The 11,084-nt window shown below is 38.6% G+C and overlaps 1 pseudogene; it reads left to right on the plus strand.

The window, feature by feature from the left end:
- Positions 1 to 9,771: 9,771 nt before the first annotated feature.
- On the plus strand, positions 9,772 to 10,219 carry LOC125176136 (60S ribosomal protein L10-like; annotated as a pseudogene).
- Positions 10,220 to 11,084: the final 865 nt, after the last annotated feature.

Raw genomic sequence — 11,084 nt, forward strand, 5'->3', positions numbered from 1 at the left:
CTTTATCCACCAAATTAAATTAATATTTTTTGAATTTTATTATGTAATAGTTGTACTTTATTTAATTTTTTATAGTTTTGGTTTTCAAAGTCAAATATGAGCCACAGGTATAAGAATTTCATAGTTAATTTGTGCTTATCCATAATTAAGTAAAAGCAAAATAAATACTGTTTAAGTCAACACTGATGATACTCAAAAATTTACCTTTTGTTTAAGGGATATCTTTCCATTACATAAGCATTAGAAACTCTGAGCTAACATACAAGATATTAAGAGCTGAGAGCAACCTTTGAACTGTGCATTATTAGCATGGCATAAATATTAGTCCCCAGCAGTTGTGTGTTACTTTGAATTTTTCTTCAAGGCTCTATATATTCACATTGCAAGTTTATTCAGCTTGAGTTTGTTGAGTCTCTACCCCCAGTTTTGTATTCAACCTATGTACTCAAATTCACTATTAGAAATTATGATATCCTATGATATCCACAGTCTAGTGAGAAAAAAGGGGTCATTTCACACCCCCATGAAAAGTTTAAAACATATTCTGAAACTGAGAGAGCCTGCAATCTCTTGGGGAGGATGGGATGGGGGTGCGGTGGAGAAAATACCAGGGTCCTTAATGGACATCTCTAGTTTTTAACTCCTCCTTGTACCCAATGCTGTCACATGTTCAGCCTCAGAGTATTCAGCCACTTTGCTTTATTTTGTGCATTCTCTGGGTTAATATTTGTGACTTTTCTTTAACTTCTTTACTTAGCATGTATAGCTGACATAGAACAAGGCATCAAAGGAGGCTTAATAATTTTCCACAGAAATTCAAAGGTTACTCTTAAGTTTTGTTGACATCTTTGCTCGTAAAACAGGTCATATTTTATGAATTTGATTACTGGGACTTTGTGCAATTTTCTAAGTCAAGCAAGGAAGCTTAAAGCTTTTATATTTTATTCCCCTTTTGGACTCTAAAGGATAAAATGGAACTCACAGGAGAGCAGAATATGAGATTCCATAAGCCCAGTTCAAAGAATTAGGATAGAATCTTCGCTGAATAAAAAAACAATTCTATTAATTTTTAAAAATGAATCTGGCTATGAAAATAACATAATGTGTCACACACACACACACACACACACACACACACACACATGCCTGTAGTGATACACACATATCTTATACAAGAAAACAAAATAATGCAGATATATATATCACACACATATATATGCGTATGTTTAAATCTTCCTTGTCTTCTGAGCAAACACTAGACTATTATATTAATTGGAAGTTGTATAATGAACTTTGCCATTCATTAGATTTGTTTTTCATCTTGGGTTCAATTAAATAAAATCCTAAATATTTGTGGGTAACCTCACATGGGTTTTAATTATGATTTAATATAAAGATTCCAAATACCTCTGTCTTTCTGCTTTCATGGTAATTAGATCCTAATAAAGGCTATATTGCAGAATGAAATTCTTTGAATATGCAATCACTGGCCTACAGACCATTAACAGGGTATTTGCTTAAGGGGATTTCACAAGCTGAACTGTGGAAATAGCTTGTGCCATTGCTATGTCATCTTCTAGATAGACTATCTGCACTGAAAATTCAAGATTAAATTATTCTAATTACTGTTAAATACTTCCAAGTCACAAAAGGCTGTGGTTTTCACAGTTTGAAGACTCATCGCAGACCCCTCCTCCTTACAACCCGACCACTAACCCCCAATCTCACCACTCTGTGGGTTTGTGTATTTTGAGTTGCTACTGGCTTACAAGGAAAAAAAGCTATGAAAAAATTTTTAAAGATTTTTTAAATATTTTTAAAGATACCTGCTAATAAAAACTGATGTGAAGTAGCCCTTGTCAGTTTAGAGGGAAGATATTTTCCAGTGACCCTGCTAAACAGCCTGGGAAAAGTTATTTACAAATTTAATGTGACCCTCACCGTTTCCTTCATCCTTCCTACTTAAACCTATACACTTAATTTTTCAAATAATATTCACCTTTTATTTTCTGAGCTAAGAGAATTTAGTTCTCCCCTTTCATAAATTTTAAAAATAGATCTACTGAACCCCTCCTAACCTTGGTTTTGCAGAATCAAAGCACACCTAGAGAAAGACAGGGAAAAGTGTATATTTTTTAATAGAATCTTCTTCCTGATCTCTTTGGGAAACCTCCTGAATTTTAGCCTACTTACTTACCGGTGAAAAACAAATAGATGAGGCAATATGTGTTTGCCTATATTCCTAGGGAGTCTGAGTTGGCAACAAAACACGAGGCAAGAATCCAGAAGTGCCAGACTCTAATATCAACTCTGGGAGAAACTAATCTCAAATTCTCACATTTTTCACATTTAAAATTGGAATGGGGTTATTGGGAGGCAGTCAACGAAAACCATCGTAAGTAATTCTGTAAGTATAATATGCAAATAATATGGCAAAAAGCCCAAACCTTATTTTTATTTCATTTCCCCCCAAATTTTACAGTTTTCTTATTTCCGTTTTCTCTTGAACTCTCATTTTTTTTTTCCAGAGGAACTGTAAGGTTAATGGTTAAATATTATATGAAGACCGATAGGAAGACTAGGGGCCCAAGGTGCATAGCACATGTGACACAAATCACCTCGTTTGGCTTGGTGGTTAAACAGCGTAACCTCAGAGCCCGTGACATATTAAAAGTAAAAACACATCCCAGGCTGGAGGAGGGTTTCTGAGATAAAACCATAGGTACATACGGAAGGGTTAGCAGCAGTGGCCTCCTTAGAATAAGGGAGGGGATGGAAGAAATGAACAAGAGCTGATGTTTGCCAAGTACTTCTTACATGTGCCGTGTTCCTGTCCTCCCCCCAACAGCCCGTATACATAACAGCCTTAGCACTTACCACAGGAGTGGTGTTGTCTATCTTCTCCACTGAATTATATGTTCATGGAGTAGAAGATCAAATATAATGTACGATCTACCTGGGACAAAACGTTACCTACCAGTGACCGGCACAAAGCAGGCAATTAATACATCTCTGTTGACTGAATGAACAAAGCCATGTGTTAACAGTTAACATTCCCATTTGATGAGTAAGGAGATGAAGGTTCAGTGTGATTAAGTGACACAGGCGGATCACAGACATCACATAGGTTAGTAAGTAGCTGAAGAGGGATACAAACCCAAGCTTGTCTGACAGAGAACCACACTCTCCACTAGAGCAAGCTGCCCCACGGAAGTCAAAGTGGGACCAACTGTCAGAGAAAGGTCTCAGATTTTTTTGTGAAAGGATGGCAGTGAGAAAGGAAGCTTCCACGCATCCCTGCCTACAACCAAAAGATGTCCAAGAAGCAAAAATGGATAATTTCGTTCCTGGGTCAGTTCAAATGAGGATAAAATCAGAGCATTGGGGTGGATTTCCTGGCAGCTTCTTCAGTAATGTTTTTTTTTCCCTCCAATGGCTTGTGTTTGTTTGCTTTTCTCTTTGCGTCTCCCCTAACTCTTTCACCCCAGCTTCTTCCTTTCTGTTGTTCAAAATTCCTGGGAGACAACTTTATCCAAGGGTCAGGAGAAGCCACCAAGAGGTCTTGACTGATTGATTGCACAGGCTCTGCAGTCCAGCCACCAGGGTTCCATCCCAGCTCGGCCCCACCCTAACCAGGTGACATTGGAAAAATTACTCAGCTTCTCACTGTCCCAGTTGCTTCCTCTGAGAAATGAGGCTGTTAGTAATAAAATCTACCTATTGTTATAAGAACTCAATGAGTTAATACCTGGCAATTGCTTAGCACACTATCTGGCATATACTGGGAACTTAATGAAGAGTAGCCATTCCTATGCCATTAGCCCTAAAATTCAGGACCAGAGCCAGCTGCGTGCATACTACAGCTCATTAATCCCCAAACACATCTGTCATACTCCAGATTAGGCTTGCTACATCAGGTTCCAATACAAAACTCTTTTCCCAAAGGCAGCAGTGAAGTGTTGCTGACAGTAAATGAAAAAAAAAAATTTTTTTTTTTTCTAGTATCCCCTGACTTAAATAGTCAATGGTTTGGGACACAGGCAGCTGCCTTTGGGGTCGTTCTTCCATACTAGCTGCTACACGTAAAAGCCTCCTGGGTCTGGATAGAGAAACGAAAAAAGAGCAATGTTCTTATTTTTCTCTTGCATGTATTTTTCTAATAGTATCGCAAGTTCATTTGAATTCAAGAATGAATCTCCACATCACTCGACCTGAAGAACAGAGGACTAGAAGGTAAGGGAGGAAACCAGCTCACTGTGTTTGGAGCTGTTGACGGAGCTGGGGTCATGTCATGATCAGCAAAAGCAGTGATTGGGGTGAGATAGGAGGAGCTGGACTAACTAACAGAGGCTTCTTTTTCTCCTGTAATGACACGTCCTGGGGTGTGTAGTCCAGAGTTAGTGTGGTTCTTTAAGGGAGTTATCAAGAACTTTTTCTATCCTTCTACCCTGCCCTCTTTAAGATGCATTTCCAAGCTTTTAGCTATAATGTGGTCACTATACAGTCTCTCATTGGGTCACAAACCACAGTAGAAGAAATGAGGAAAAAAGGCAAAGGACAGAAGGTTAAAAACACAGGCCAACAAAATAGAATTCTTTTAAAATAGCCTCCACAAAAATTCCACCCACTGACTTGCATGTACAGATCTTCTGGGCCAAAAATATTAGGCTCAATCACATAAAATTGGTGATAGTCAACGGTGCTGATGTACAAAAAATACACAGCATATGATTTCATCTAATATAGCATATGGTAAACACAAGAGAGACTGAGACACGGGGTGTTTTATCTGGACCTACTGCTATTGAACAGAATCAAGATTTGGTTAGAAATAATAAGTGGCTGAAATAATACTGAATAATAACTAGCAGTGTCTCCTCTATCTTCACCAAAGAGGAAGCCTATGTTAATATCAGAGTAAATACATTACACAAAAAGGCACTCGAGGACAAAGAGGACATGACATAATCACAAGTGCAATTAACAAGATAATACGTTTAATAACATAGCTTCAAGATTTATAAACCACTATTAATAGAAGAACATAAAAATATTGACAAATTCACTTTCAAAGGGGGATATTTTTACATGTTTTTCTCAGTAACCAATAAAATAAGCTGGCCAAAAAAATGAGCAACACAATTAATAAACTGTCTTCACAATCATGGGTAGAACTCTGTTCCCAACAGAAAGATTATTTTCTTTCAAGCACATGGGAATATTTCGGAAATGACCGCATGTTCAGCTATTAAACTCATCTGAACATATATCAAAGAATTAATATCAAACAGTCCATGTTCTCTGATAAACATGCAATTCAGTTAGAAATGAATTTTAAAAAGAAGTAACTTTTAAGAGTTCAAATGTAGAGAGGGGCACCTGGATGGCTCAGTCAGGTAAGCGTCCAACTTCGGCTCAGGTCATAAACTCAATGGTTCATGAGTTCAAGCCCTGTGTCAGGCTCTGTGCTGACAGCTCAGAGCCTGGAGGCTGCTTCAGATTCTGTGTCTCCCTCTCTCTCTGCCCCTTCCCCGCTCATGCTCTGTCTCTCTGTGCCTCTCAAAAATGAATAAATGTTAAAAAAAAAAAACCTTTTTTTTAAAAGAAAATGAAAGAACATTACTTGTTGAAGTTAACATTTTATGATGTTAACATAATCATACTAAAATCTAACCAGAAATAAAAACAGGAAATAAAATCAAAATCCAGTATGATTATCATAATAAATATTTGCTCTCAATATGATCATCATAGAAGCACTAAAGGACTACTCAAAATTAGTGGTCATGGATTTAAAATGCTTATTTATTTTGAAAGAGAGAGAGTGGGCATGTGCATGAGGGAGGGTGGGGTTAGGGGAGGGGTTGGGATGGCTGTGGGGAGGGGCAGAGAGAGAGAGGGAGAGAATCCTAAGCAGACTTCCTGCTGTCAGTGCAGAGCCCAAGTGGTCATGCATTTAAAGTGAAATCACTCCTCATGATTTTATGTTTCTACACCTACATTCAGTTTTCACAAATGCAGGTGCAAAGTATGTTGGGTTAGACTTAACTAAGGTGGTTTTCCCAAACAAATTGGAAGAAGCCAAGAGGAGCAAAGCTGCTGAGAACATAAAAAAGGGAGTCATTAGAATGACAGGCCACAGATTCTATTCTGAATAAGGAAGGAAGAATGGATAGCAGGGGAATGAGGGATGATTTTAAAAAGTATGAAGATCAATGATCTGTAGTCCTGGTGGGGATGAAAAGCTGATTTTATCAGTAATCTTGAGAGGTAGGAGAGGTCATACTTATGCATGAAGCTACTGAGACTCAGGTATGTTAATGTTCTTTTCTAAAATGACTATAATGCAGTAAATAAACAGAAGAACTTTCACTCCAGCCTGAATAGTTTGGCTCTAACTCCTTTTCCTGGACTTGCAAAATTATTCTGCAGCCCTGTCCAACACTGATTTGCTGTAACCTTCCTAGTTATCGCAAGCTTTCAGGGATTAACTCTCACTTAGGGTCAGTTTAGGATTCCTACATCATCAGTCAGACCCTGATAAAGTTCCGATTATATTGTTATTTTTGGTAATGATTTAAATTCTAATTCGCTGAAATAAATGTTTTCAGGAGAGAGGAAACATCTCTTTAAGAAAATAAAATTAGTTCCATGGCCATAAAATATCCACAGTGAATAAGGATGGAGATTGCAGCCCAACATTCCCCAATCCCTTTATATTCTAGCACAATTTAACGTTCCTCCAAACTTACTCCTCTTGGATAACCCATTCACAATGTTTCTTCTCTCCTTTTTGGGATGTTAAATTTTGAACACATTATTTACTACCTGCAGTTTTGCTGTTTCTTCATTCTATATAACAATTTGTCTGAAAAGTGCCAAGAATCTTCTTCCCTAAGTGCCTATAAATCTCCTCATAGTGTCTATTTGTTGGGCAGCCCTCCTCCCCCTTGCTAATCTTACCAAGAATTCCTTCAAGGTCATCAAACTTGAAACATGAATTTATAATCATTATGTAATAAGATCTGGGGAAACTTCGGGGGGATACAAGGGAGACTTGTTTGGACATTTTTGGGGGGTACAAACTGATATTTATTCTTATGCCAGTATCAATAAATAAGAGCAGGTGCAATTTATGTGTGTGTCATCATTCAGAAAATTGACAAAAATGACTACCAAGTTGTCTCTTAAGTAAACCGGTTATCATTTAGGATCAGGGTCAGAACAGGTAGAGTGGTTATGTTGATTTATCTTCTAAGTTGTGTGCCACATTCTCTGATCATCAGTTTCCTGAGTGTGACCTATCAGCCTTGAGAGACACCCTTTCAAGTAAACAACACCAGCACATTATGTCTTTGAGGGGCTTCACCACAACTGTAAAACAATAAATCAAGAGCAAATTCCTCCTAAACTTATGTTGCTAAGATATTATGGTGAGAGAACAAGAAGTACCCTGGAGAAATTAAAATAAAATACTTTTTCATAATTGGAATGCAAAACTCTGTCTGTCCTCAGTGTCCAAATTGCTGTCCTAAGGAGAATCTGTGTTTAGAAAATACACTTGTTATCTTAGTATTTTCTCCTTTTTTATCACTCCTAAAAGGCCTTATTTGCCCTTGTTTTTATTTCTCTTTCCCTATTCCACCATATAATTTTCTCTTACACTTATTTATTTTTGATTTCTCAGTAGCTTACCCTACTTGATTTTCTATACAATATTGAATTCCTGCCAGTTCTGTAAAAACTCATTTCAGATCGCTTTAAAGTGTGATTTTTCTCAAACCCCAGATGCAATCAATGTGAAACACTGTGCCATGTGGAAATTCCAGTCACTGCATTTGTTTGGTTAAGACAACTTAATTGCTTGCAGAGCCAGCTCCAGTTTCAGCTAAAACAAATTCAATGGCTGTTGTGAGTAAGGTGAGAACAAAAAAGAAATAATATATCACCTGTCTGCCAGGGGCTCTTCACGGCACCTATCATTGGCAAGAAGTCAATGTTAGAGGGAGGGGTGTCAAAGAGGGTGAGAATAGAGAATGGAAAACTAATGTTCCTATGAAATTATTACTGAACCAGAGGTAGAAAAATCATATCAGTATCAAGCAAACTTTTCAGATAAGAGACAGTTGCACAGAAGAGGCCACGGAGAGACTTTATCACAGTAAAATGTATTTAAAAAGAGAAAAAGACATTCTTTGTTCAAAATCTGAGTCTCTAGAGATATCAAATCAAAGAGATCTGATAAGCTGTGGCTGAAGTAGAAGCAAGTTGACGTTGCCCAAGATGTATAATTTTTTAATGTATACATTGTTTTGAAATCTCATTATGACTCCCCTCTAACTCAGAAACTTCTATTGTGTATTTAAGAGAAGATTGAGGTTAGTAAATGAGAAATGGCTTGGCCCAATCCCAACCAAACCACACAGATCCCACAGGTAAGGGGGCATGGAACAGATAGATGTTGATGAGAGAACCCCGATGCCCACTGGAACTTTGTATCTTAAGACTATCTCCCATGTACAGGACTTTAGGGCAATAAAGGGAACTATCAGAGAAATCTTAGGGAACCAGTATGCCCACTTTGGGCAAACAATATATTTTGATAGGCTGTGCAGATTTACTTCCACTGAAGGTCATGCTCAAAAGAAACCATAATGTTCAAATGGGTGATATTGGCAAGAACTGTGCCACAGGGGCCAAATGACAGCAGCACGTGCCTTTGAGAATAATTCTGGGCTCCTTCCACCCAGCAGTCCCTAAGGATATTGTTTTATCTGTATCATCCAGTGGGACCTGTGAAAACCTGGAGCATTAGAGTTCCCTTTTCAAGTAAAGTACTTGAAAAATTAATCAAGGAGAATCCATAAATTCTCTATCTAAAATGAATTGATATTAGATAGCAATTTGTATAGCAGTTCACTATACAAATATCCTTGAAAAGATAGTTCAGAAAATAAGGGCATCTAGCAATTCACCGTGCAAGACATGTAGAAACGCAAAAGACCATAGAGAATGTTCCCTACCACAGCCTCTCACTGAATGGCTGTCCCAGAGATTAATATGTATGCAAACAGTATCCATAGGGCAAAGCAAGAATCCCCATCCCACACTTTCTATACTCTCAGAGATTGTCAGAAAAACATATATTCCAAATGCAGTCCTCAGGGCCTGTTGCAACTTCTATCTCCTCATGTACTTCTCTATCATTTTGTAATAACTGAGTGGCTCTATTTCGTAGTAAAATGCTCCATATGATTTACTGAGTCTTTTTATCTGATAGGCATCTTGTCAAGCATTCTATGTGACTTATATCATTTAAGGCTTGCATTAAGGTTATAAATGAGATATTATTATCCTTATCTTACAAAGTAACAAGATTTTCATTCAAGACTGTATGGTAAATCTTCTCTGTGACCTACATACACACTCACACACAAACACCCACACAAACTTATACACATACTCAACCTACCCCCACTGATACCCCAAAAAGAGTTGATAAAATTTAAAAAGAAACACTATAAAGATGTAGTCATTCTTGAATACAAAATCAATACCTCTATGCACTGAAAAAGTAACAAAGCTATATAAAGCAGTGAGTAGGACTAAAGACACAGCCTCCTGGGCTCCACATATGAAAGCAGGCAATGGAATTTAGGTACTTGAACTGAAGGTACTCCCATACGGTAGGGTTCCAGAGCCAAAACCATTGCTTAAAACAGGGGTCCTACTCTTTCCCTTAAGCATGACACTGAACATCCTAGTGTCACCATGGGCCACTGCCCTGCCCAGTGTTATTGTATTGTAAGAACAGGCCATATCCAAACTCTTCCTTCTGCAGACATGTCCCTGGTGCCAAGATCCACATCTTTGACCTGGGGCAGGATAAGGCGAAAGTGGATGAGTTCCCACTATGTGGCCACATGGTGTCAGGTGACTATGAGCGGCTCTCCTCTGTAGCCCTGGAATCTGCCCATATATGTGCCAATGAGTACACGGTGAAAAGCTATGGCAACGATGGCTTTCACATCCAAGTGTGGCTCCACCCCTTCCACGTCCTCTGTATCAACAAGATGTCCCATGTTGGGGCTGATGGACTCCAGACAGGTATGCGTTGGTGCCTTTGGAAAGCTCTGGGGCACCAGTGGCCAGGGTCCACCATTGGCCAAGTCATCATGTCCACCTGTACCAAGCTGCAGAAAAAGGAGCATGTGATTGAGACTCTACTGAGGGCCACGTTCAAGCTCCCTGGCTGCCAGAAGACCCATATTTCCAAGAAGTGGGGTCTTACTAAGTTTAAAGTAGACAAATTTGAACGAATGGTGGCTGAAAAGTGCCTCATCCCAGATTGCTGTGGGATCAAATACATACCTAATTGTGGGCCCCTGGACAAATGGCAGGCTCTGCACTCATGGGAAACTCGGCAATGCCCCCAATAAATCCTACCTCCTGCAAAAAAACAAATAAATAAATAGAGCCCTACTGGTGAAGAGGACTTCAAAAGGTGACCATTGTCACAGAATGGAGCTTAGATAGAGCTACATTTTGATAGAACCATAAAGGGCAAAAATTCCTTCCTTCCAGCACTGAGGCTTAGATGACCAGTGGTTCAGTAACTAGTCTGTGATATGCACAGTACCAACACAGGCCATAAAGATGGAACATATGAAACAGTCCCAGAGGGGCCACTGATGAAGGTGAGTAAAAATTGAGATGAGGAAGGGACACTTGGGTGGCTCAGTTGGTTGCGTATCTGACTTGATTTCAGCTCAGGTCATGATTTCATGGTTCGTGAGATCAAGCCCTGGGTCAGGCTGCTTAGGATTCTCTCTCTCCCTCTCTCTCTGCCCCTCCCCTGCTTATTCTCTCTCTCTCTCTCTCTCTCTCTCTCTGTCTCAAAATAAATAAATAAATGTTAAAAAATTGAGGAAACAAAAGGAGAATGACAAATAGAAACTAAAACAAGGTGATAGACTTAAACCCAGCCATACTAGTAAGTATATAAAATTTTAATATGATAAACACTCCAATTAGAAGGCAAAGATTTTCAGAATGGATTTTTTTTAATCCAAGTATGTACTGCC

The sequence above is a fragment of the Prionailurus viverrinus genome, chromosome D1 (genome assembly GCF_022837055.1).
Source record: "Prionailurus viverrinus isolate Anna chromosome D1, UM_Priviv_1.0, whole genome shotgun sequence".
Classification (NCBI taxonomy): domain Eukaryota; kingdom Metazoa; phylum Chordata; class Mammalia; order Carnivora; family Felidae; genus Prionailurus; species Prionailurus viverrinus.